Source organism: Euprymna scolopes, chromosome 21 (assembly GCF_053919585.1).
Source record: "Euprymna scolopes isolate OS-2025 chromosome 21, ASM5391958v1, whole genome shotgun sequence".
Lineage (NCBI taxonomy): Eukaryota > Metazoa > Mollusca > Cephalopoda > Sepiida > Sepiolidae > Euprymna > Euprymna scolopes.
In genome coordinates this window covers 83,463,669-83,491,161 of record NC_136502.1, presented here as the reverse complement: position 1 = coordinate 83,491,161, position 27,493 = coordinate 83,463,669, and the positions used below count along the sequence as shown (strand labels likewise).

The 27,493-nt window shown below is 33.9% G+C and overlaps 1 protein-coding gene across 1 annotated transcript in view; it reads right to left on the bottom strand.

Annotated features, from left to right (window-relative positions):
- The window catches only part of LOC145242526 (protocadherin gamma-B2-like), a 144,769-nt gene extending 117,952 nt beyond the window's left edge, over positions 1-26,817 (bottom strand). The window contains exon 1 of the mRNA XM_080105599.1: positions 26,358-26,817. The gene's annotated coding sequence lies outside the window, so the exon portion shown is untranslated. The remainder of the gene's footprint in view (positions 1-26,357) is intronic.
- Between the last annotated feature and the right edge of the window lie 676 nt (positions 26,818-27,493).

Here is a 27,493-nt window from a genome sequence, read left to right as displayed (position 1 = left end):
TATATATATATATATATATATATTATAGTTTGTTTATTATGCAAACATTATTTGTTACATATGTGCATACATGTTTCAGTGGAATCCCAATTAAAGGATCACACTTCATCAGACCAAAAAGAATCGATTTTGGTTCGATGAAGTGTATGCACATATGTAACCAATAATATTCGTATAATAAACAAATTATATACCATCTCTGTCTTGCATTCAGCACTTTAATAATCACGTGATTTTCATTGGATATATATATATATATATATATATATATATATATATATATATATATATATATATATATATAAAGAGAGAGAGAAAGGGAGGGAGGTCGAGAGAGAGAGAGAGGGAGGGAGGTAGAGAGAGAGAGGGAGGGAGGGAGGTCGAGAGAGAGAGGGAGGGAGAGAGAGAGCGAGGAAAAGGGAAGATATATAATATTATAAGAAACTTCATTCAGATAAAAATTCTACATAAATTTACTAAAAAAAAGCACTTATTTGCAAACGGTCTTTCCTGAATAACATATATTTTCGTGTTATACAAAATATCGGCAATTGAAATATTTATCACTTGAAAGTTTAACTTATGACATATGTTTTCATCGACGCTTATCGATGAAATATAAAACACTGTAGAAAAAAAGAAACGCGCATGACATGGACATATCTTGACATGAACATTTGAATGGAAAATTAGGATTGAACGTGTATTTTCGCTAGAAAAATGTTTTCAGAGAAAATAAAATAAATGAATATTCAATGCACTTCAGTTTTTTCAACTCGGCGGATGAAGTTTAGTGAAAAATATTTAAATCTCTTTACTCATCTTCCCTGCCTCAAGCTCTCTCTCTCTCTCTTTCTCTCTCTCTCTCTCTCTCTCTCTCATATGTGTGTGTGTATATATATATATATATATATATATATGTATATATATATGTATATATGTATATATATATATGTGTGTATATATATATATGTATATATGTGTATATATATATATATGTATATATATATATATATATATATATGTGTGTATATATATATATATATATATAAATGAGAGAGAGAGAGAGAGAGAGAGAGAGAGAGAGAGGGGGGGGATGTAAAGATTGAAGTTAAATTCTGTAGATTAAAATATACATGGAAATATAATCAAATTGAGAATTTATTGTTTGAAACAAGGAATATATGGAAAAGAATTATATTTATTTCCTTTATATATGGATTTTCAATAATGGCTTACGTCATCAGAAGAAATGAAAGCTTTGGAATATTTTGAAATTTTGCACAAACATTAAACATGATCTGAGTAAAAAAAGTTACAGAACGGATTTTCCAGGTTTTCCGGTTGCTCACCTAGGGATGTCTTTTGGGTTAAAATTTTGTTTGTCTATACATCGCGATAACTCTTAGGTGTGCCCCAGGGGCTCTTTTAGGGCTAATAAAAACACTCCATTTTTCGGACTATTTTACCATATTTGTCCAAAATTTTCTGTGTATGTCTATTTAGCAGTTTTGCATGATGCTGAACTCAAATTTAAATATGTTAAGACCTTGGGGGACTTTTGGAGCTTAAAGGGGGGGGGGCAATGACGGACTTAGTCATTTCTTTTTTGCGTGGTGCAGAACTCAAATTTAAATATGTTAAGGTCTAAAACTGCACCGTTTTTCATTTTCACCGGGATTTGACATCCCTTTAGGAATTTTGGGGTTAAATAGAGGGTGGGGGAAAATGCTGAACTTAGTCGCTTTTTATGTCTCGTTCACTGTGCCCTCACAGGGGACCATGTATGCTTCACTTGTTTTATATTTATATCGGATACATATCAATGATAAATATTTCTTTATATGTTATATCTCCTTTGCAGCCGCCTTGTGACACAATGCATTTTCTTTAATGAAATAGCAATTTTACTTCTTCATTTATAGTTGTTTTTATTTTGTGATCTCTTCCTCCGAACACGTCAATATAACTATATAATATTTGCTATTGATGGTTCTTTCTTAGAGTAATCGATGAACAATATACCTTGAGTATCCAAAAATTTGGAAGCCAAAACCTTGCCTGCTGATGTTTGCATTGTTGGTAGCTTTGGGCGGTTTTTACCTACTGCTGTCCACTTAACTATGACTTATGAGTGAAATGTGGATCACGCTTTACCTATTGTTAAAATTGATGGAAAATACATTTTTTTCACATGATTTTCGCTTGACTGTGAGCAAATACGGCACTTACTCTGCACAAAGCTTTCTAGTGAAAGTCCATGCAAAATGGTTAATATGCTGCTTTCTGGTACCTGCAACGCCGCTGATATCTCACACAACTGCAATTTACAATCAGACAAAATTAATTTGTGGACTTTTTTGGATGTTTTCCAGTTCATCGGACAAATTTGAGCAAACTGAGCATTCAGCATCATTTGTCTGTGTAACTGCATTAAACACAGTGTAATCTTCTTAATCAATTAATTTCAACAGAGGAGAGTCTGAATAGCACTTATCAAGCCATTGCTTTGTGCAAACGAAAAACAACGCACGAAATTCACATTTTTTCATTGTTTAGAAAATTTGCAACAGTAAATTTACTTAAATGCTTGTAATATGTAAACTAAACTTCACTTAAAAACTGTAATTAACCAATAACTGAACTTAAATTTTGATATTTGATTTTAAGCTTAGTACTTTATAAAAAAGTAGATTGTTTTAATAAGAGATAACCTTATTAAGTGGTATGTTATATATATATATATATATATATATATATATATATATATATATATATGGTCATATACACATATGCACATTTATCTATCTATCTATATATATATATATATATATATATATATATATATATATATATATATATGTATATATTCCTAAGATTAAGGGTGGTGGTGTTTGATCAACACTGCTGGGGAGCCATGATGTAATATACTGTTTTGTTTTTAAATCCCCGAAACAGTGTTTCATGGTAAACAACTGATGATCCCTTGAAAAATAAATTATTGGTATTATAGTAAATTCGAGAGCGAATTAATGCAGTGCTTGCAGGTGATTAAATGACTTACTGACTAGATGGTTTTCTAACGAATGATAAAAAATATTTTTTTGTACAGTTTTAAAGGTTAAAAACTTCAAAGACTATATATATATATATATATATATATATATATATATATATATATATGCTTATACCTATACATATTCGCACACATATCTTTACATACTCATCTCTCTTTCTCTCTCTCTCTCTCTCTCTCTCTCTCTCTATATATATATATATATATATATATATATATATATATATATATATATATATATATAATCAGAAAGAAAGAAAAACATAAGACATTAACGAAAATGCCAACGAAAAACAAAATCCAACTGAAATCATCCACACACAATGAAAATCGCAGAACATAGGTAAAAAAAACAAAACACATCGCACGCAAACACACACGACATACTCAAATACAGGCAGAGAAGTAACCACGATATACTCATATTATACACCTACCCCAAACAACACCCATTGAATACACCCAGCAACCACACATGAACGCACACATGCACAACAAATACAACTACTAACATACACCAAATAACATATTAAACATTCATAACACATAAACATATAATAACACTTATAAATACAGTTCCACACAAAACAAAATACATCAACTATTACAATCAGTAATCCCTTATCATACTCCCTATTGCTCTCAAACAAACCACTACAAAATACCTTTACTGAACAACCCTTACCTGGAGCACTCAACAAAGTAACTCTTATAAATATCACTATAATAAATAATCCTTACAACAATCACCCAGAAACCTCAAAGTATTCTAAACTCGTTCAAACGCAACCTAACACAGAGCACAAGGGGTCACAAGATGCAACAGACGATGATGTGGGGGTTTGTGATATAATAGTAGAAGGAAACATGCGTATTCAAAAACCCAACACAAACATTCAAAATAAGAGTTAAACTTCACCCATATGGTCCATATAGTAAAATGCACAACATGGGATAAATCCGATATAGGCGTAACTAAAGCACTCAGCAATAGAGTCGCTGTACATGGAAGCAACGTATGAATCTCAGAGGACAGGAAATCATTTGTTTCACAACATGTCTACACATGCAGCAGAGATATTCAAGAATCTTGCCGATTTTTAAAACTGAAGATTATTCCTATCTCTTTACACACACAAACTTTATAACAAAATTTACACTAGCATTGAATAAATTAAAACACAACATACACAGACACATAGCATACAGAGCACACATATATACATGCATATTAAAATTAATGTGGGTGTGTGTCTATGCGTGTGTAGATAAAAACATATACACACATATATACATACGCATATATGCATCCACATATATAGACCAGAAAAGAGACATTAACCTAAACACACATACACACCACATACACACATATGAAAAACAGTGATCATAAAAGTACTCAACAAATAAATTGACCTATGTACATATACACACACAGATTAAAGACATGAAAAAAAAAACAACCATCAATTATATTTAACCCTATTCCAAATTTTATACCAAACAAACTTAAGTGCCCTGTTTCAAGATAGATTAATGCTGACTCAGGAAGAGGGAAGTGACCCAAATAGCATGCACATGTTCACGCAAACGGTAAAATTATAATACTAACATGCTTGAAACATGCAGGTAGCTACAATGTATCCACATTATACATATGTCGACATTAGTAACATATCCCAAAATTATGAAAAATGATTTAATATGAGTTAATGGATTGGTGAGTGTTTAATGAGATAATCCTCCCAGACCTTATCTCAACCTTTTTATTCGAGTAAAGTGTGAGGGAGGGGGGCAATAAGGTGGGTTAAAATTATGAAAAATGAATGTCGAAATTACTAACATATACAAAAATTATGAAAAATGATTAAATGTGAGTTAATGGATTGGTGAGTGTCTAATTAGATAATCGTCCCAGACATTATCTCAACATTTTTAATCGAGTAAGGGGTGGGGGGATAATGAGCAACAAATCTAATTCCTATTGAATACACACCACAGCCACATATAAACACATATACACACACATGCACGGATGTGCACATATAATTATGAAGCAAGAGTTGTACAATGCAACCGCACCTTGTTTGACTTAGCACTACTTGATTCCAGTGGCAAGGGAAAATCCAGAACGACTGGAAACAATGAATAAAGAGAATATACAGCACCTGGCATTCAAATATGGTCACCCATTTAAGTGCTAATCAGGTTTAACTTTCGTGGTCAAATGTAAACATGTGTGTCGACGTGATTATGCACACACACACACACCGTACATATGCACATGTCTATATGTATACACATGTACACACCAATATATATGCACACATATACATATGTACACGCCTACATAAATGCATGCACATACATATATCTATACAAACATGTACACATCTATATATAAATATGTATATATATGTGTGTGTGTGCGCATATGCACACATATCTCTGTGCACAAAAAATACTATACGTACATCAATATAGGCTAAGTTATATAACTATACAAAGTCATCCATGCATATATATATTATGTATATATACTAGCAGGTAGACATAACGTTGCCCAGAATTGAATTAGGATCAACGAATGTTAAACACTTCCAATACATTTTAATTTCATTAAAATCGGTAAAATTGACCATTTTTCAATCAAATCGATTGATTGCCTTCTCTAGTCAGGGACCCATCACAATGCACCATAAGAAATCTAGACATAATTCTCTGCATTGACTTAGTCCACAATACATTGTAGTCTACATTGCACTGTAGAGAAACTATTTTTGATTTTATAAAATTATTTTTTAATATAATGACTTAAATTAAAGTTTAAAATTCGAAAGTCAAGTATCATGGCCCAGTTGTGCTCTAAACGGATACATTCATTTCGAACGCGCCCCTGTTCAAAGGTTATGAAAAAATTGTTGGTAAAAATTTCTATTAGCAAATTACTGTGATTATGAAATATCCAAGAGCAAATAATTCTGTATGAATAATTATAATTATAAAGTATCTAGAACCAATAAAAAGACATATTGAATATTGGTTACTATATCTAATAGTATAATATTAGTTAAAACTAGCAGTACCCGCTAACCGGCGTTGCCTGGTGAAAGCGTGACCCCCCTCCCGCGGAAAAAATATTATAGTACGGTTGTTGTTGTTGTTGTTGCTGCTGCTCTCCAACCTACAGCAATATATATATATATATATATATATATATATATATATATTGCTATAGTTGCTTTTTACAATTTTCACCTGTTAAGTTTTCTACACTTTCATTAAGGTAATGATTAAATCTAAATTAAAGATGGGTGCTTAGATCGTATTTTAAATTGCAGAAGATGAAACTTTCCCCATAATAAAAGGTACTTTGTAAAATAGATTTTTAGCGAGTTTAAGAATGGTGAGACAAAAAGAAAAGGGGAAAAACAGGAACAAGTAGTCAGTAAATAATTGTCAACAGAGGCAATAAATTAAAAAAAAAATGTTTAATATAACGGAAAGTATAAAAATGTAAATAAACCCAGAGAAAAACAAAAAACAAAACAAAATGTATTGGTAGTAGAGGACAGTAAGTTGGCGTAGTGTTCATTAACTAAAGGGAATATTTTCATTTCAATAATCCATGAATAGGGGAATGGCTCGTGTCAGCCATTCAGAATGTGAGGAGCAAGTGTAGGGAGACGTTAGTATTTTTAGTATAGAAAAACGTCGCGTAAATGCTATGTAAAATAGTGAATAGATCAGTTACGTAGGAAGGAATCTAAATTTAAATCCCCTGTGAGTATAAATACGTGGTGCAAGTGGGTGACGGTGGGAGTACTTGGTGGATAGGGGGGATTGGAATTATTTCCTCTGTAGGTTATGACGATGATGATGATGATGATGTCGCTCCTAGGATTAAATCCAATGTTTTAATAATACGAATTAATGTGTCTAAAATGTCTTTCTGTAAATAACGTAGTGGCTAATAGTGTAAACATAATAAATTTGTATGTGCCATCTATTGTTGTAAACCTACGGTATTTCGGTCCAGAGAGGAAAAAACTGCGCCTCTTTTATTATATATAGGGATATATTTGTTCAAACGAATCTGATCTTGTAAATAAGATATGTTCTAGACAGCAGTTTCAAATAGATTACAGGGTCGACCCTGTCTAGAAATAAGCTGGGCATCTTCTATATATATAAAAGGCAAAATGTGTGTGACCATTTCGTGTATGTCTTCAAAAGGCTTTTCGAGCACACGCTCCTGGGTTCGTTACTATCGCTTACAACTGTTTATATGGGTCCTATATCATAATATGTAGGATTTGGGAACGCGGGTCGTCTCTAGAATTATTTACGTCGACTTTTATGAGATTCGCGCTATTTCGCTCTGTCCCCGATTCGTCCTGCATTTTAATATAAATACAGTGAAAAGCGTTGGGTTCTCGGCTTTTGCTCTGCTTCCCCCCATTCCCACCATCATCTGGGGTGAAGTGAAAACTAAAAATAACGATCGCGCGATGACCTCATTTAGCGTCGTCCTGTCAATCAAACCTCTTTTAGCTTTATAAACTTTAACTTAATACGCTAATCAATTACTTTCACTCGTAATCGAGACCGTTAAGTAGTTGGCATTGTTTTCCACCTCCGCGTCAAAGCTTCCGGGTTCAATCCCTCCTCCCGACCGAACGGTTTTTTTTTATTACTTCGCTTATTCTTTAGTTTACCCCCCCCTCCATACACAGGTTTATTCATGTCATTTTTTTCCGTTTTGGTTTTGGATTTTTTTTTTACACCGTCTTTTTTATAATATTTAAGCAGGATTATTAATTACCCCCCCCCCATACACACACCTACAAACACCCGGGCAACGCCGGGTACTCCCCCGCTAGTCTATAATATAAATCTCACCTTTCTGTTTTAATGTATGTATGTATGTATGTATTATGTATGTCTCACAAAAACTTTCGACAGAGACGACAGATCCTGACAATATCGGTATGATTTTGAAGCTTGATGTCTCGGACGGCAAATATCGAAAAATTGGCCAAAAACATTAATTCCTTCACCCCAAACTCGGCCGTTTTGTACAAGGAGCTGACAACTGTTGTTTTGATCTCCTCCCCCGCTACTACCACCTTTCTCCACCTGGGGTTTCTTATTACACCACCTACACACACCCGGGCAACGCCGAGTACCCCCCTGCTACTACTATTTTTTTTTTTTTTTTACCCTTCTCTCAACCCGGTACTACCACTTTTTTAAACACCTCTCCATCCGGACTTTCTACTGTTATTTTAACCCCACTCACCTCTCCACACCCGGGCAACATCAGGTACTCCCGCTAGTTCATAAGAAATGAAATGATAACAATTAGGCAGAAACAACATCAAACATACAAGTGAGAGTATGGCGGTTACCAATGTCTAGGACTATCGTTGAATGCCACAACGGAAGGTGTGCTTTAAGATGATCTGGCAAAATTATGATTAAGCATCCACTTAAAATAAGTAATTGACATTCCCTCTCTCTCACTCCTCCTTTTCACTTTGCATCTGAATGAATGACTAAATGCAGTAATATGAATAAATAATTAATCTTCTAAAAGATCCTGTGTTGAATTAATTGAATAATTATAATCAGTGTGAGTGGTGCGAAATGGCCTTTGTTTCAGCTAACATCATAACTTGGTCCCCAGAGAATAGGAACACACATGCGCTCTGCTGATGGAGGCAAGAAGACAAAGTATAATTTTGAATCGATTGAAGCATTGATTTGTTAAATTACTTCTTATAAGTAAATACTTACATAAGAGTAAAGGTGGAGACGCCCCCTCCCCCAAGCTTTACACTAATCAGTTTAATTTTATCATACTGTGTGTATATAATCATGCTAACACACTGCTTCTCATTAGATCATCAAACTTAAGCAACGTTTAGCTTGGTTAGTATCAAATGGGTGACCATTTGAGAATACAAAACACTGCATGCAGTCGACACCTCCCAGCAAAAAAAAAAAAAAAGAAAAAAAAAGAAAGAAAAAAAAAACTAAAAAAAAACAAACAAACAAAAAAACTGCAAAATCTAACGTCGTCATCTCCCTTGACGGGATATACAAATGACTGGGCATTGTTTGTGAATTTAATATCTCCATGAAACTTCATCCTCTTGAGGAAGTCAGTTCAACCTGCCAAGGGTGAGTGCCACTTCAGTACGTGGGGGGGGGGGCGGTTACTGTATACTGAGTGTTTCTTTCATCTTACATGGAGGCCCGGTTTGAAATAGATCTTTGCATATTTTTGTATCTATTTTCTGAAAAAAAAAGTTTATTTTATAGACCTTCACAGGGCTTTACGTTGCAATGACCCCCCCGACAACATTGCCTCTGAGATGGGTATATATGCTGATGACACTACACTCTATGGCAGACACGACAGGAAGACGAATGAACACATTTCTAAAGAAATGGCAGAAACACTAGAGGAAGACCTCCAATCTGTAGTGGAATGGGGACAAAAGTGGTTGGTCGCGTTCAATGCTGCCAAGACTAAACTAGTTTCATTCAATAATTACAAGAAACCCTCTCTACCACCCAGAGCAATGGCCAACGACTCTTTATCTGAGAGTCCATCTTTCAAACTCCTTGGCCTAACGTTCACAGGAAACATGAGTTGGAACAATTACATTGAAGGCATTGCCAGGGCCGCTGCAAGAAAGGTAGGCTCTCTCTACCGTGCTAGAAAACTACTAACACCCGAAAGTATCCTGTACCTCTATAAGGCCACCATTCGCCCATGTATGGAGTACTGCTGCCACATCTGGGCTGGTGCATCTGCTACTAGTCTCTCGCTCCTTGACAAGGTTCAAGAGAGAGTCGCAAACCTGATAGGCCCTGAACTGGCATCTAAGCTTCAGCCTCTGTCCCATCGACGAAATGTTGCATCCCTCTGCCTTTTCTACAAGTATTTTAGTGGTGAATGCTCTGACGAACTGCAATCACTTGTGCCCCCACGACGCGAGCACCCTCGACAAACCTGACAGGCTACTAAATCCCACCCCCACACTATAGAGATCCCTAGATGTAAAAGATCTTTTTACTCCAATAGTTTCTTCCCCAGAACCGCAAGACTCTGGAATTCCATTCCAGGTCCCTGCTTCCCCAACAGTACTGACGTGCAGAAGTTCAAGTGTAACGTGAACCGACACCTTGCTGCCCAAATACCTACATAGTACCCCAGTAGTTGTTGCCCCTGATAGTAGCCCCCTACACCAAAGTGGCAATTTGCCTTGTTTGGGGTGAAAATGTAATAAAAAAAAAAAAAAAGTGAAACAGTCACATTTGCGAGTGATTTTTCCAAGTGGCGACTAAAAATAATAAAACGCTTATCTTTTAGCGATTGTATTTCTTTCACCGACAATCAAAGCTCATTACCGAGTGAAAAATATCTTTTCAACCTTTATTTTCTTTTTGAATAAAACGAGCAAATTCAAATTACTTAAACAATAAAACCTTTAATAATGTACTTTTTTTTAACGCCGACTGTTTAAAAAACATCTGAAAAAATTCGAATGTTTATATTTTCAAGTTTCAACATAAAATTCCATGTATATTTAGAATTATACCTATTTAAAAAGAAAATAGAGAAAAATCTTTATGATGTACGTGCTTGTCACGGAATGAAAATGTCATATTCCAAAAATCACGTGGGTTTTGCTAGTAACTTTTCTATTTGGCTAGTAAATGAAAATATTTAGTTGTCAGAGGTCAACTAAAGATAAATTTGTCCGTAGAATCTTGTCATGGAACAAAGATGTCATATTCCAAAAACCACCTGGGTTTGCCTAATAACCTTTTTATTTGGCTAGTAAACGAAAATGCGTAGTTGTCAAAGGTCAACTAAATATAAATTTGTCTGTAGAGGGCTGCTTGATCAGAGAATAAATATCCTTTGTTTATTATTATTTGTTTCATCTGCTCCACTACTGATTGTTGGACAAATATTTTTTCTGATAAAAGTACATGAAAGAATTTTCTGAAAAGATAAATATTAAAAAATACAGCCGTCATTATGTAATTAATGTTAGGAAAAGTTAGACAAGATAATGTAAGTTCCTCTAAATTATTTATTATTAAAGAATTAAAAAAAAAATAATAATAAACGATCTCATTTTGAGGTAAATTGCTGACCTTGGTGTAACTTTTTTAGCCGAGTTCAATCTGCATATTAATAAAGTTGAAAAATAAATATTATAACAGATTTGCATTGCATAGATTGAATTACTTAAGAATCGCCAACAAGAAAACGATAACCCACCAACGGACATAAATCACATACTTAGCATCAGTTATCATCTTACAGTTCGGTGCTTTACGAACGAATTACGGAAGGGTTCCATGTCTCTGTTTAAAAAATCACATTAACGATTATTGTTGTTCGATCCCAATAAAATCATTAAAATACACTGCACTGCAAAACTAATCCAGGACGGCTATTTGTTACTTGTTCTTTTTTGGGATGCACTCCATTTTTTTCTCTGACATTTTTCATCTTATTTCTGTTGGCTTTTTATACCAGCAAGTATTACCTAAGTACTCGGTCAACAAGAATATCAGGATTTATCATCACAAAAGAATAATAAATACAGCACAAAAAGCTTTACACTTCACAAAATACATAAATGCATTTTTCTTTAATTGCAGCACAACGACGATGACGACGACTTCAGCACATTAACTTACACTTTAACACATGACTAAAGTGAAAAGGTACGTTTGCACTCTGGAAGGGCACAAAAATACAAATTGATTCAGTCTAGAAAGATTTCTTTTCCACTGATCGCGGTCAAAAAAAGTAAGATGCAATATTAGACCAGATACTACACTGTGATCTCGACCTCCTTAACATATTTCTTTTCTTAAAATTCCGTTTTTTTTTTACAAAAAAAAAAAAAACATATTACAAAATTCGGTGATTTAAAAATAAACGAACTCATTACATTTCCATAGAGAACGGTTCCATGTTTCCATTCAAAAATACAATAACGGTTATTGTTTTTCGAACCCAATAAAAGCATTAGGATGCATTGCAACGCAAAACTAATCCAGAACGGTTACTTGCTACTTTTAATTTTTTTATGGAAGCACTTCTTTTTTTACATAAAACATTTTTCCACTTTTTTTTTTCTGGCTCATTACACCAACAAGTATTACCTAAGTACTCGGTCAACATGACCATTAGGACTTATCACCTCCCCCAAACACAAACACACACATACAAAACACAACAAAAAATATATACAATTCACAAACTACGAAAGTGTATTCTTTTTAATATTTTAGCACGACAACGACTTGAAAACATAATCTGACTTACACTTTAACACGTGACTCAATTGAAAAGGTTAACTCTCGATTAGTTGCGTTTTCTTTGAATTATTATACGAGATTGAAAACATGCTTAAAACATTAAACAATTAACAAAATACGAAACAGTATTTTTTCATTATTTTATCACGCCGCCACCGACTGCGACGAAACATATTACAAATTACAGTTTGAAACGTGCCTACTACACAAGTGTTAGCTTCCATTTAGGTGCATTGCACGCTGGATAAGAACAAAAATATAAATTGCCTCAGTCCAGAAGGATTTCTCCTACACTGATCGAGGTCAGAAAAAGTCAGATGCAGTATCAGAACAGATATTATACAGTAATCTCGGCCTCCTCAACAGATTTCTTTTCTTAAATTTTCGTTTTTTTTTTCGCAAAAAAGTCATATTAACAAATACGCTATTAGTGAGAAGGTATACACTTCAATATATAAATATATATGAAATGCGTCCGCACATTGCCACGGTACATTCATTTTGGCAACGGGTGCCAGTGCCCGACATTATAATGGGCGAGCAATGCATCCAACTACCAACCGTACTTAATTCTTTTTTTTTTTGACAAATAGGGTGGGAGACATACTTCCAACAGGCAACACCGGTACACGGGTCCTGCTAGTATACTAATATTATAATATGTGCAAGCTTTCTTTTGTTTTTGATTTGAAATACAATGGATAGCCTCTGAAAGGGCTTATTGCGTGATGAAGTGAATTAAAGGGGCCCGTAATCCTAACTATACTTTTCAATACCTGGCATTCCATTTAGACAAGTAGCCGTACTAAGTTGATGGTAGAAGGTGAGGGGGTGGGGGATTAAAAAGGGGGAAAGAGCGATAAATAAAATTACCACAGATTTAAAAGCAGGAAATGAATTTATCGTGTACAATCAACTCCAACTAAAAACAAAACAATCTACAACTTCACATGAATCAATTCAACCATTCACCCATAACTGATACTGGAAGCGATCTGTCTGTAATACTATTCAAACCATTCTTGCATATTCATTTCCGATGAGATTATAATGACTTATTTTTCTTCAGATAAAAAAAGATGAATGATATGTAACACCATGAGTCTAGTCTACTTTACGAGTTCATCCATAGGTATTGGAGAGTAAGATGGATTCATATCTTTTCAATGAAACTTGATCACAGTATGCTAAGCTCAAGTCATGCTGTAATCATTGCTCTGCATTCAAGCTTACATCACCTGATATTCATGCAAGCACTCATATATAGTTTATTACTGACAAGGTTGGGACATTCTTAACTTTGATGATTAGATGATAACTGATATGGTTTTTTTTTTACGTTTTACCATCAACCAATCAGTGAGCGGGTACTGTTAATAAGTTAATATTATTAATATCTAGCAGTACCTGCTAACCGGCGTTTCTCGGTGGAAGCGTGTCCCTCCCCTCAAAAAAGTTCAAGTACGTTTGTTGTTGTTGTTGTTGTTGTTGCTGCCCAACCCCTAACCTCCTCATGTTACGAACGGCTTTCGAAATAGACACCCCCAACTCCTCATCTTAAGAACGGCTATCGGAATGTCAAGAACGAGTGGAGAGAGTATTGATCAACCCCCAGCCGTAATAAATAAATAAATAGCTGCGATGGGAAAAAGGGGGAAAAATTAACGCAGTAGGCGTGCCGGGTGGAGAGAGGGAGGGAAAAACATGAAGAAAATATCCATTTAGTTGTTGAAGCTGTGGTAATGTTGACTGGTTAATTACCGGCCTCCGCGCTTCAAAATAGTTGGTCTCAAAGTTTTATTAAGAAGCAGAAATTTTATTTAAGAACTTAAACATGTAATCCTATCCTAATGAAATGAAACGAAACTTCTTCCGTGTATTTATCTTTGAATATTGTTTTTATTAATTACTGCAATAATTTCACTTATCGCCATAATCCCCAAAAAATAAAAATAAAATAAAAAATAAAAATAAATCCAAAAAAACACATAAGATAAAAAAAATAGGAAAATGTAGAATTAAAAAAGCACATAAATAAACCTTTTTCAATCTTAAAACTTTCTCCACCACACACACACACACAAAAGAAAATTATGTTTCATTGGCGCGAACCTGAAACTCCTATATTTCAACTTTGCTTCTTTATCCACCGACCCATACTGACAAAATCGAAGTAACGTCATGTTTTTTTTTTTTTTTTTTTACTATTTAAACCAAATCCAGAAAGAACATGTGGTTGGCGAAGGAACGATTTTTTGCGACTCTTGTTGAATTCGCTGTTTTTAAAAATGGAAAAAAGAAAAACACGTTAGCGTACATTTCTAAATATTGAAACCCACCTTTCCCATTCCTCAAACAAAAAAACAAAAAAACAAAAAAAAATACAAGAAAGGACGGTAAAACCTGATATGATGTACAGAAATCTGCGACGTAATTATTTAAATGTAACAATCTATAAAATACCGCCCTGCCCCCGCAAAAAAGTAAACACACCAAAAACAAATGAAGGTTTTTCGTTTCTATTTGATACAAAAAAACAAAAAAAAACAAATAAAATGTCCCCCCCCCCCAACATAAATGTAACCTTTTAAATCAGAAACGGTAATGTAAGTCATGGGAGAGGGCATGTGTATCTTTAAAATGATTTATAGCGTGATGGCATGTGTAAGTTTAAATGGAATAAATGACGTATAACAATGTTTGGCGATTGAACTGCCATAGTGAATTAGGGCTGCAGTGTCCATTTTTTTTTATATGTTTGTGTATAATCCAGAATAACAGAATGTCATCGTTACAGCCAATGACAATAGGCGGACTGATATGGGGGAGAAATTAGTATTTTTGAATAGCGACGTATACTGGTAGTTGTAAGTGTATGAAATGTGGATTATATATTTTGTCTTGTTAAATATATTTGAAAGTTTTCTCGTTGGTTAAAATGTAATTGGGCTAAATATAGTACTATCTGGGGAAATTTGTAGGGATACTATATAGGGAGTTGAGTAGCAAGATGCTTGTTTACGTTACACTTGAACTTCTCAATATTGAGATTTGACCAGATTTTCATTCTAAAATTGAATTACATCTTCCAAAGACTGTGGAAATCCATCCATCCAGCGCGGCCATTGCCAAGATTGAACTCACTATACGAGTTTTGTAGTGCAATTCAAATCTTGTCGGTAGCTGAAGACTTGATGCTTCGCCAGGACTATCACTAGACAGGGTGCCTACCACGGCTTAAGAGAGTCCCATCTACCCTCGAGAAATGGATAGACTGTGCCAGTTTCTCAACCTGGTATTTTACCTCGCGGCATATACAGCACCTCACTTTCTCAAATGGTCACCCATCTAGTACTGGCCAGGCTCAATGTTGCTTAACTTTGGTGATCTGGCGAGAACCGGTGCATCAACATCATTGTGTCGTATAAATACATGTTTTAAATTGCTGAAGACAATTGAACTACATCCACAAAACCGAATCATCTGCTTAAATTTTAAAATCACCAAAAGACTCTTTCTAAAACTAAATAACTAATATTATTTATAGATATTTGTCAGTTTCACTATGAGAGAAAATGTGATACAAAGTTGGGTTTAGTGCAGGCAGAAGGAATATTTCCAGTGTCTGAAAAGAGATTGAGAACAAGATTTCAAATATAGCGTAGAAGTCTTTTCTGTATTCTCTCACAAGTGATAGCATCTCAAGTGACAGGTAATAAACTAATTTTCTCCCTTTCAGAGTTATTGCCTGAGAGGAAGGTCTCTTGAGACTTTACCAGATTTTCATGCTAAAATTGAATAACATCTCCCAAAGGTCAAGTGTTAATTATGTTTTTTTTTATTATTATTACAAGAGGTTTTGTAAGTTATCTCATGCTTGAAATCACCTTAACAATACTAGCAGTCAAGGGTTGAAAAAAAACAAACAAAAACAAAACAAACAACCACAGTTATTTTATTTTACCTTCTTTTTTATTGCATTGTCGACCCAAACAAGACGCAATACCACTACTATCAGGGACATAATTTGCAGAGATACCATGTAGGGAGTTGAGCAACGAGATGATTGTTTACATTACACTTAAACTTCTTAAACTTCTGCATGTTAGTACAGTCAGGGAAGTAGGAACCCGGAAGGGAATCTCAAAGTCTAGCAGTCCGAGGAAAGAAACTATTAGAGCAGAAGGCTTTCTGGAATCTGGATGTAGGGGAATCTGGATTCTGTGTAGAGGTTGAGATTTTGCTGCTTATCGGGTTTGAGTAGAAGTACAGTTCAAAGCCTGATATTCTAGTTATCTCCCTGAGACTTTTTCAACAATTTAAAAAAAAAACTTTCTACTTTCTGATATGTGTGATATTGACGACCAATAAAATGTGATTTTTAACATCCCCCACGTGTGTTATGAATTAATTTAATTTCTTTACACACACATTATTAAGCAGAATATAAGAACGTCTTATATTTCAAGGCCGTTTGTCTGTTACAGAAAATAATTGAGACGAATATCTTATATGCATATTGATATAGTTTCAGTTTCAGAACAAAACTTACCATTTAATTTGATAAGAAAAGAATGTAGGTGTATAGACAGTCGGAGGTACACTTTGGCCAATGTTAAAAAGTCTTTTATTTACAAAATCGTAAAGTAATCAGTGAGATGCAGAGGGAAGGTGGCAGGGTGACGGCTCTGAGACATCGAAATTTGGGAGCGCATCCAATCATATTCCCATTATCTCCCTTTCTCGTTATTTACTGTTTTATATGTATTGAATTCCAAAATGCTTCCCGACCATGCTCTCAAAGTGCAGTCGTGATTGTACAAGTCCACCTCTTGTGAAATTGGTTTCATATGTTTTTGGTTACTGAGAGTCAAGTTATGTATATTTTTTGTCTTTCCGTGATTAATTGATATTGACTGTGTTAATATTACACAAGGATTTTTAATGAATCTTTGATCGATTTTACTAAAATGTAAGTAAAACAAATAAACGAAATGAATAAATTGATTTAGGAGAAATATGTTACAGAACAAGTTTATTACTATATATATATTTTTTTATAGAAGTTGGAATACTAACCAAAAATGAGTGATTAGTCTGGGACACCCTTTTATCCTTCAATATACAAGAGTTCAGAACTTAAAATACGCATTAAATATTCCTATGAGAAAATTACTTGATTGAATTTTGGGTTTTACATAAGTGTTTCATTTTGTGGTAATGAGTTCCCCCTTCCCTCCATTAGGTTGTCTTAAGTTAACAAAATATATTTAAATCTTAAGAATGAGCAAAGTTTAATAAGAATTTAGATATCATTAAAATCAGAGGTAAAAATATTTTAGTGTGTGTGTGGTATGGTGTGGTGTGGTGTGATGTGGTGTGGTGTGGTGTGTGTGTGTGTGTGTGTGTGTGTGTGTGTGTGCGCGCGCGCGCTTTTGTGCTGGCACGCGCGTATGTGGGTGTACATGTGCCTGTGTAGTGTTGGGATGATTCATTGGTATCAGTATCGGAAACGGAAAAATTTGTGTCTATTTTCTGATGTCAAAAACGATTCTTTAAATTGTTTTTGTTATTTGATTTTGTTTAAAGCAAAATCTTCTACTGCTAGTAGTAATGATAAAATAATAAATATTTATTGATTTCAAACTATCAGTAAAACTAAAATCCAAACAAGCGTGTTTTTACATTTGAGAAATTATCTGCACATTTAACGCGTGTTTTCACGGTAATCGGGAAAAAATAACTTAATAGTTAAATATTTAGGAACTGGAAAATCGGAACTTTTGGAGGTATTGGAATCGTAAAAATGTATGCCTATTTTCTGATGACCAAAACGATTCTTTTAATTCTATTTTTGTATTTGATTATATTTAAAGCAAAATCTTCCACTGCTGGTAGTAATGATAAAATAATAAATATTTATTGATTTTTAAACAACCAGTAAAACTAAAATCGATAGATCATTTCACCACAAATGTATTTTTACATTTGAGAAAATATATACACATGTTTTTATGGTAATCAGGAAAGATAACAATTTTATAGTAAAATATTTAGAGGCTTATACGAAATCGGAAATTGTATCAGAATCTGGAATTTAGTATAAAATCAGTAACTGTATCGGAATCGGGAAAAAAATATTGGAATCGTCCCATCACTCTGCGTGCGTGCGTGTATGGTGAGGAGGTTTTCATGATTCCATAGGGTTATCTTTTTGATAAACATATCTTCTGGCAATAATCAACATATGCAGGGTATTATTCCCACCAAATCTTGAATGCCTTACACCCTAAAAGATGCCATGAATGATCTATAACATGCTTAAATAAAATATATAGAAATATTTCATTGGCATGCATTGTATTAGAAAGTGAAGAGAAAAACATAATAAAAGGCAAGAAACAAAAAAGCTGCTTCGAGAGGATATTGATCGAAAGAAATGGTTCAACACACTGAAAAGTCAAAGTAATTTTTAACATCTACATATTTAGCAGGGCTACCCGGTGTTGCCCGGAAGCATAAATAATAAAATAGAAGAGTTAAAAAAAGAGTGTGTGCTACATTTTTCTTTCAAATCCTCTCTCTCTCTCTCTCTCTCTCTCTCTCTCTCTCTCTCTCTCTCTCTCTCTCTCTCGCAACGCCTCCCTCTGATTGTCCCCCCCATGCCTTTTTTTCTCTATGTTCGTTTCTAGATATTGGCTCCAGGCATGAGTGCGATATTCTTTACGAGATCTTATTCAATATTTATATCTTTACAGAAGAAACGCTTGACTTCCTTAAAATAATATTTCTAACTATGAATCCAATCATTCCAGTTTTCCCAGATGCAGTAGACAAAAAATGGCTTTGAAATTTTTTCCTCTCCTTACAACTTCTTTCTCATAGAAGAGATGCTGGAGTCTATCTCTGCTCTATAATGACTTTCATGGCAGGTGCTCGACTGAGCTTCAGTCTATGGTCCCCCTTCAAAACGTTTACAGCAAACATTCGTCTACCTACAACCATTATCAAAAATTTCCCCTACTCTGTATCTGTGCTTAAAACTAAACACAAATGCCATGAACAAAGTTTGTATCCTAGAACTGCCTGCCTGTCAAACTCTATACTGTGGGGACTGCTTTCCGGCTGACTACAACATGGTCGTTTTCAAGTTCAATGCAAACAAGTGCTTGTTGAGCCGTCTCCTTAAATAATCAAATTCTACCCAATTTGCACTATTACATATCATTACGGTGTTGTCTCACTGACCATTTAACACTTACTAACACTTATCCTCGAGTGACCTTCGGGCCTTGATAAGCGATGACTCCTTGTGAAAAATATCCAGGGAAAATTTTGGATATATAATTACAAAGTAATAAATGTAGGTGCTATTTTTCCTGTACAATATCTATATATCTATAAAAGTGAAAGTGTCTGTCTGTCCGTCTATATACATTTCCCTACACAATACATCCGTCAATTTTCAGTCTACAGACTCGAAATTTGATATACAGAGTATTGAGATTTGGGAAAATATTTGTAATCAGTTTTCGCCCAGAAATTTCGCTGTTAAGAGGTCAAAGTTCAACGATTTGGCCTTTGAGAACTCTACCAAACTCCTCCGCCAATTTTGGGTATAAACACTTGAAATTTTAGATATAGGTTCCTTGGACATGGATCTAACTTAACTTGATTTGAGCCCAAAACAATAAATTTTAAGGGGTCATAATAGGGGTCAAAGTTTTAAAAAAATTTGACCTTTGCGATTTCTACGAAATTACTCAAAGGGTCCTAAAAGGAGTCAAAATTTAAAAAAAAAATCTGACCTCTGTGGTCTCTACCAAATTACTCGGACAATTTCTGGTGTAAACATTTGAAATTTTACATAAAGGGTATTCAGAGATAGGGCAAGCTTTTTAATCGGTTTGGATCGAAAATTTGAGCTACAAATATATAAATCTATGTATGTATGTTTGCATGTCTGCCTAAAACTTTCGACAGAGGCGACAGATTTTCACAAGATCAATATCGTTTTGAAGTTCGACCCTTCAGACGACAAATACCGAAAAATTGGCTAAAAAACATTAATTTCTTCACCCTCAACTGGGCACTTTTCAACAGGGAGGGGTCGCTTTTTTCACCGATATTTTCGAAAGTCATCCCCTTTTTTCGATTGTCTAGCCTTAATTTAAACCAACACCACTTCTGGTTTGGCGGTAGTTGTAACAGCAAAGACGTCAGGGTTTTTTTCCCCGTTCTTTTCCTCCTTCGTGATACGGGTTCGAGCCTGCCTTCCTACTAGCACTTTTTTTTTTTGCTCAACACACACGTCTAAATACCCAGGCAACGCCGGGCACCCATGCTAGTATGTTTCTAAAACGCTTTTATGTAATGTTTGCCTATAATTAAGTAAGTAATAAGTGCTAAAATATTCGATCATGAAGTTGCTAGACATAAAAATTGTCACTAAAAATAAGATGATTTTTATGATGATTGCTTGGCAAATTCCTGCATTTTCTCTGAAACGTAGGCGTAGAACTGTGAAAGACTATATTTTCTTAAACTGGAACCAGTTTTGGGTATGATGAGAGTATTTTTTAACAATTAATGACGTTTCTGAATTTTTGAGATGAGGATTGGTTATTCATATATTTGGATTCATCGCACTACTGTTCTCATCTTGAGTGTGATTTTCGCAACGTTTCATTCAATGTAACCTCCGACCTTCTTCAGGTGGCGCAGTGGTTAGAGTAGGAAAAATCAATTGTAAAAAGTGATATTCTCCTGGAGGTTGAAGGTTCAATCCTCAGTGTGGGCAACCGAAAAAATACAATTGCGAATTACTTAGAATCTCTATCCTGTCACGGCTGACGGAACAAGAGCACGCTACCCCCGTGAAGTAAATAAATATTTGCACTTGAAATCCCGTCCAAATTCCCGAGTTCGATAGAAACATTCCCGAAGAAAGTTACATCGACCGAAACGTTGTGAAAATCACACTCAAGATGAGAATACTACATACATACACCTATATATATACACACACACACACACACACACACACACACACAAACATATATATATATATATATATATATATAAACCGTTGAACAAACGGATGTGTCCCGCCTAAAATACCATCATGAGTCGTAAGAATATATATATATATATATATATATATATATATATATATATATATATATATATATATATATACAAACAAATCTTGAAAAATATATCGCCGAAATATATTGATAAACATTATTTTTAAATTGTTTATTTATTTATTTTTTTACGTTGGATGGCTTCAAAACGTATTTTATATAGTGTTCTATTATATATAGTGTTATATTATAGTTTCTAGCTTAGTAATAAGGATGATAAAACAAGGTGGGGATAAAAATAAAATATTTAAACAGTTAAATAAAGCATTTGTTCGTTATCCTGATGCTTTTGAATCGTTTAAGATAAACCAGACTATATTAATAAAGGAAATCCAAAATTATATTAGCAATGTATAAAATGTATTTATAATTACATATAATAAATTTATATATATATATAAAAAAAAATAATGTATATATATAAAAATAAAATATTTTTAACCTTTATATATCTAATTTTAAATAAATAAGACTGTAAATATACAAACTACTAATTATAGTGGGGGTGATAAGTAGTTAAATGGATTAATCCAAAGCTTATAAATACAAGACTGATAAATTAAAAAAATGTATCCATTTTAAATGTAGAAATTGATGAATCGCACAGGTAAGAAATTCATTTTTATAGTATGAAAAGGTTAGTAATTGCAATTAAGAATAGGAAATGGGATAAAAAAAATGTTTGTAACATGTCTTCTTCCTAAGATTAAGGGTGGTGGTGTTTGATCGACACTGCTGGGGAGCCATGAAGTGATATACTGTTTTGTTTTTAAATCCCGAAACAGTGTTTCATGGTAAACAACTGATGATCCCTTGAAAAATAAAAATTTGGTATTATAGTAAATTCGAGAGAGTTGATGCAGTGATTGCAGGTGATTAAATGACTTACTGACTGGATGGTTTTTTAACGAATGATAAAAAGTAATTTTTTGTATAGTTTCAAATGTTAAAAACTTCAAAGACTATATATATATATATATATATATATATATATATATATATATATGTGTGTGTGTGTGTGTGTGTGTGTGTGTGTATGTTTTTAATCTTGATTTAGCTTGGTTACACATATTTCGATTACCGACTCGTGTTCTTTTTTCTTCTTCTATTTCTATCTCAATTATTTACCCATCTCACGTTTTTCTTTCCCTTTTTTCTCCGCCCCCCCTTTCTAGTCCTATCCGTGTCCGATTTGATATTTTAACCCCCTTTCGCCCCTTGTCACTTCTCAATGAAATTGCAATTGACTGCTGCTGCTGTTTTTGATTCGAATTGGTACCTTTTCTAATTGCTCTCCTTTTCTAACTATAATAAATATTTATTTCTGTGAAGTTTGATGGAATTACCGAATCGTTAACACGACTCGGAAATCGAAACATGTGTAACCAAGCAGGTTAAATAATCGTAATAAAAACATATTTTGGTCTACAGCAGTATTGAGAAACTTTCTTTAGATTTTTTGCAACCATTTTTTACCATTTACTCATTAAATACATACGTTATATATATATATATATATATATATATATATATATATATATATATATAGAGAGAGAGAGAGAGAGAGAGAGAGAGAGAGAGACAGGCAGACAGACAGACAGACAGAAATATAGCGATATATATATATATACATATATATTGTATACATGCATAAATATATTTTATTCTTTGTTTTGCATGTCTCTTTCACATCAGATGTGGGTTGCACGTTGGCCATGATCGCACAAAGTGACTTTCTCCATTGAAACGATCATTTATGCTGGTTTTGATGTGCCGATGCTTCAGATCATCTTTGACCGAATCATTTCAAGTCTTTCTTGGCCTGTCTTTTTCTCGCTTAACCTCAATTGAGATGCGTGTACGTGCATCCAAAGCTTGCTTCATTTCCATATACTACCAAAGGCGGTTGCAACGCAAAGTTGACTCCTGCCTCAATAGCAGAGAGTCAGAACTAATTCTATCAAGGCAAACACCACAAATCCATCAAACCATAACTCTGTCATTCGTCTGCATCCTCAGAAAGACCGAGTTATATGTACATGACACCGCGTTTGGTAAACTTTTACTTCGATAACAAGTGATAAGTTAAGATCGGAAGAAGCTCATGAAACTTGTTTCATGCAGTCTGCACGTACAAGATCGAACTTGATTCGCCTTCCCCAATCAATCAATCACACACACACACACACACACACACACACACACACACACACACACACACACACACACATATATATATGACACTAGCAGAGAGCCAGACGTTGCCCGAGATTGAATGAGGATTAACGAATGTTTGACCCTCATTGAAATCGGTGAAACCGACCATTTTTTTTAATCAAATCGATTCATTGCCTGCTCTAGTCAGGGACCTAGCGCGGTGCACCGGAAGGAAGCTTCACATGCCTCCTCGCAGTGACAGTCCACAATACATTGTAGTCTACATCGCACTGTAGAAAACTTACTGTGGATTTTATAAAATTATTGAATTAAAGTTTAAAATACAAAAGTCAAATATCATGGTTCAATTGTGTTCTAAACAGAAACGTTCATTTCGAACGCTTCCCTGTCATATTAAAGAACTTACTGTTAATATGATATGCCGGGTCTTTCTACTTGTATGGCAATAAAATTTTTCAAATGCACTTGTGATGTTAGGTTGTATAAGGCGTTAACTTTAGTTAAAATTGTCTGTTCATTTTTTCATCGGGTTTTTTCAATTATCGATTACCGATAATTATCGAGGACATTTCGATAAAAAACATATCTAAGAACACTGCCAGATACATAAAGTACATTTTGTTTTCAAATGATGTATTTTCAAATAAGTTTTCATTGTAACATCTTTACTTTATATATCATTTCAAAAATCGTTTTTCGCTCCATCTAATCGTTTTAATTACAATCGTTTCAAAACAATTATGTCTTCTTTTCAGAACGTTGAATACAAGATGGAAAAAAGACAAAATTACACAATTTTCTTATTTTAATTCAAGCTAGACCAAAAAGCTGCCGAGACAGCTCATGATATCAATGAAGCGTTTGGCCCGACAATTTGGTGGCGCCTCAGTTATTTCGCTCAATACTTTTTTCCTTGAACCAGGATATGTTCATCTGAATTGAAAAGTTAAAACTGCAAGAACTTTCTTGTCAACCTGATACATTTGTGTGAAAATTCATAAAAATCGACCCAGCCGTTTTGAAGTCCATAGGGAACAAACTCACACACACACACACACACACACACACACACACACACACACAAATTTCCTTTTATATGATAGATAGATAGATTGAAATCTAAGTGAATAAATACAAAAGTTCAGTCCATTTCTCGCACTTATGATAAAGTGAAAACGGACTATATTATGTTAATTCAACTTCACGACACACAATCTTTTGTAAATATATATGTGATATCAGTCACAAGGTTAATTAATTTGCATATTGGTTTTGAAAAATGACGCTTTATTAATTAACTATTATTTGTTATTGTTATTTTTCTTAATTTAATTATTATTTTGATTGTAATATAATAAATAGTTCTGTTTTGCAATATCATTTGATTCCCTGATTAAATATTTAGCATCTGTGTTCAAGTGCTCTTTCTTTAAAAGAACTGATTTGATTTTCAACAAGTTGCGATCTATTTCTAAACTGCAAGTGAAAAGGCAAATTGATTTCTTCTTTATTTACTTTTTTACAATCGCATATAAGATAAATTTGTATCGAAATTCCCAAAATGTCAATGTCTATTTATGTATTTCTGGTTTACAACAAAATTATGAATGAAATGCTTATTATTTTAAACTAGCAGGACCCGTTAAGGGGCGTTGCCTGGTGGTAGCATGCCTCCCTCCCCCGTATAAAAATTAAAGTACGGCTATTGTTGTTGTTGTAGCCTAACCACCAACCTCATCATGTTAAGAACAGCTTTCGGAATAGACACCCCATTTTGTGAGTGAGGATGTGGTTGTCAAAAAATTTACCCAAAATGTAACTTTGATAATTGCTGTCAGGATTCCTACACGCAAATACTATGAACAAATAACAAAATTTGGTTGTTGCAGTGTCGGTCGGTCAGTGCTAATGTATGTACTAATCTAGCAGGCAGAGTAAGGTATTTATGTTGGCAAAACTGGAGTTTAGGTGGCAAAATACTCTCGAACATTCTATCACTTAAAACGAACTAAATTCCTGTAGTTATCTGTACGTTACCATGCAAACATGTAAACGGTATTGAAAAAAATGAAACACTATAAACAGAGCGTTTTCTTTAAATAATAAACAATATATACAGAATTCTGTTTATATTATAAACAATATAAACAGAACATTTTATAATTTGAAACCATGTAAACATTTTTTAATTTTAATTTTAGACAACAAAAACTAGCTGATGGCATCTAAGTTATTTTTTTTTAATTTTGAAATCACTTCTCTATATTAGGTACAATATAATATTCAATAGAGAATCGGCACTGTAATAATAAATACAGAATCTACATAAATTAAAATATTTAAGCGTATTTTTACGACCTGGCAAGACTGGGCGCCCTCACTAGTGTTATAATAAATATTGAAGGTGCTTTTTTTTTTTTTCATCAGTTTGCATATGTTTAACTACATTTCGCAAGATCATTTCAAGCTTAAACTTGTGTATTAAATTATAATAGAAACAGAAATTAATTAATTAGAAGTTAAAGTGATTGTAGACACAAAACAACATTGAAAACAAAACATTTCATTGCTCTGCATATTTAAAGTAAGATAAAACTCACCTTAACTGTTTGAGAAAGAATTCCGGTCTTGTAGAACATTGGTGATGGATGCAGGAAGCAACGGAATGGTGAGTAAATGATTTATGAAGGTTCTGATTACTGAGCCTTTTGCGGGTAAGTCAAACGAGAGCAAGACAAATATTACATCACATGACGTTGGTGTGTGTGTGTGTGTGTGTGTGTGTGTGTGTGTGTGTGTGTGTGTTTTTAAATACAGATTTCCAAAATAATCGAAAGAGAATCGCTTGTTATCTTTTTCCGTTAAACATTATTTGATCAACTTATTGAAAGCCTTATATTATTATTATTATTGAGAATTGTAGAAAGGCCAAAGGACATGTGGCCAATAATTTCATAGAAAAGTTTCAATAACGTACTTGATGCAGACCGTTCTAAAGATTTATGTCTGAAAAATGAATATCTAAGGTGATTCTGCTATTTATAAAAGTCAGTCATGGTTGCCTCTCGTTGTCAAGAACACTCAGTGCATGTCAGCAATGCCGCTGTCCACCGTAGATGGACTGGCATCAACCCATTGGGTACAATCAGGAACATGAGCAATATTTGGTCTGTTAAATCTCCTTGAACTAATAACCTTATCTTCAGGGAAATAGAACCTCTGTTGTACGGGTTCCATGTATCTGCTCTGGGTTTGGTTTCCATTATTTGAATCACGTGGCTCAACATAATCTGCATTTCTGGCAACTGAAACAGAGAAAAAAACAAAAACAAAAGAAAAAAATATTTTTTGAATTCTGTTAAAGAAAGGCTCAAACTAAATATTAGTCATCATCCTCAAAATTTTTGAGTTATTAATGCTTTATTTTATTTTTATTCATTTATTTGCTTTTACTAATGAGTCACCACATAAGATGGCCAAAAGCCACCCGAGGATAAGGTTGAGCAGATGGATTTTCAGTAGATTGATGAAGAATGTTTTGAGAGATCCAAAAAGAATAAATGAAATTAACAGAATTTGTTTACATATGAAAACGGTTTTCGAAAAATATTTGTCGACATTGAATTTGAAGACGACCTTGCACTGTGATAATGTGTTCCATGAACAGGAAACCCTTGGAAAGAAGATATTTACTTGCTGCTCACCCCAGCAAGATGTGACACAAGGTCAGAAAATG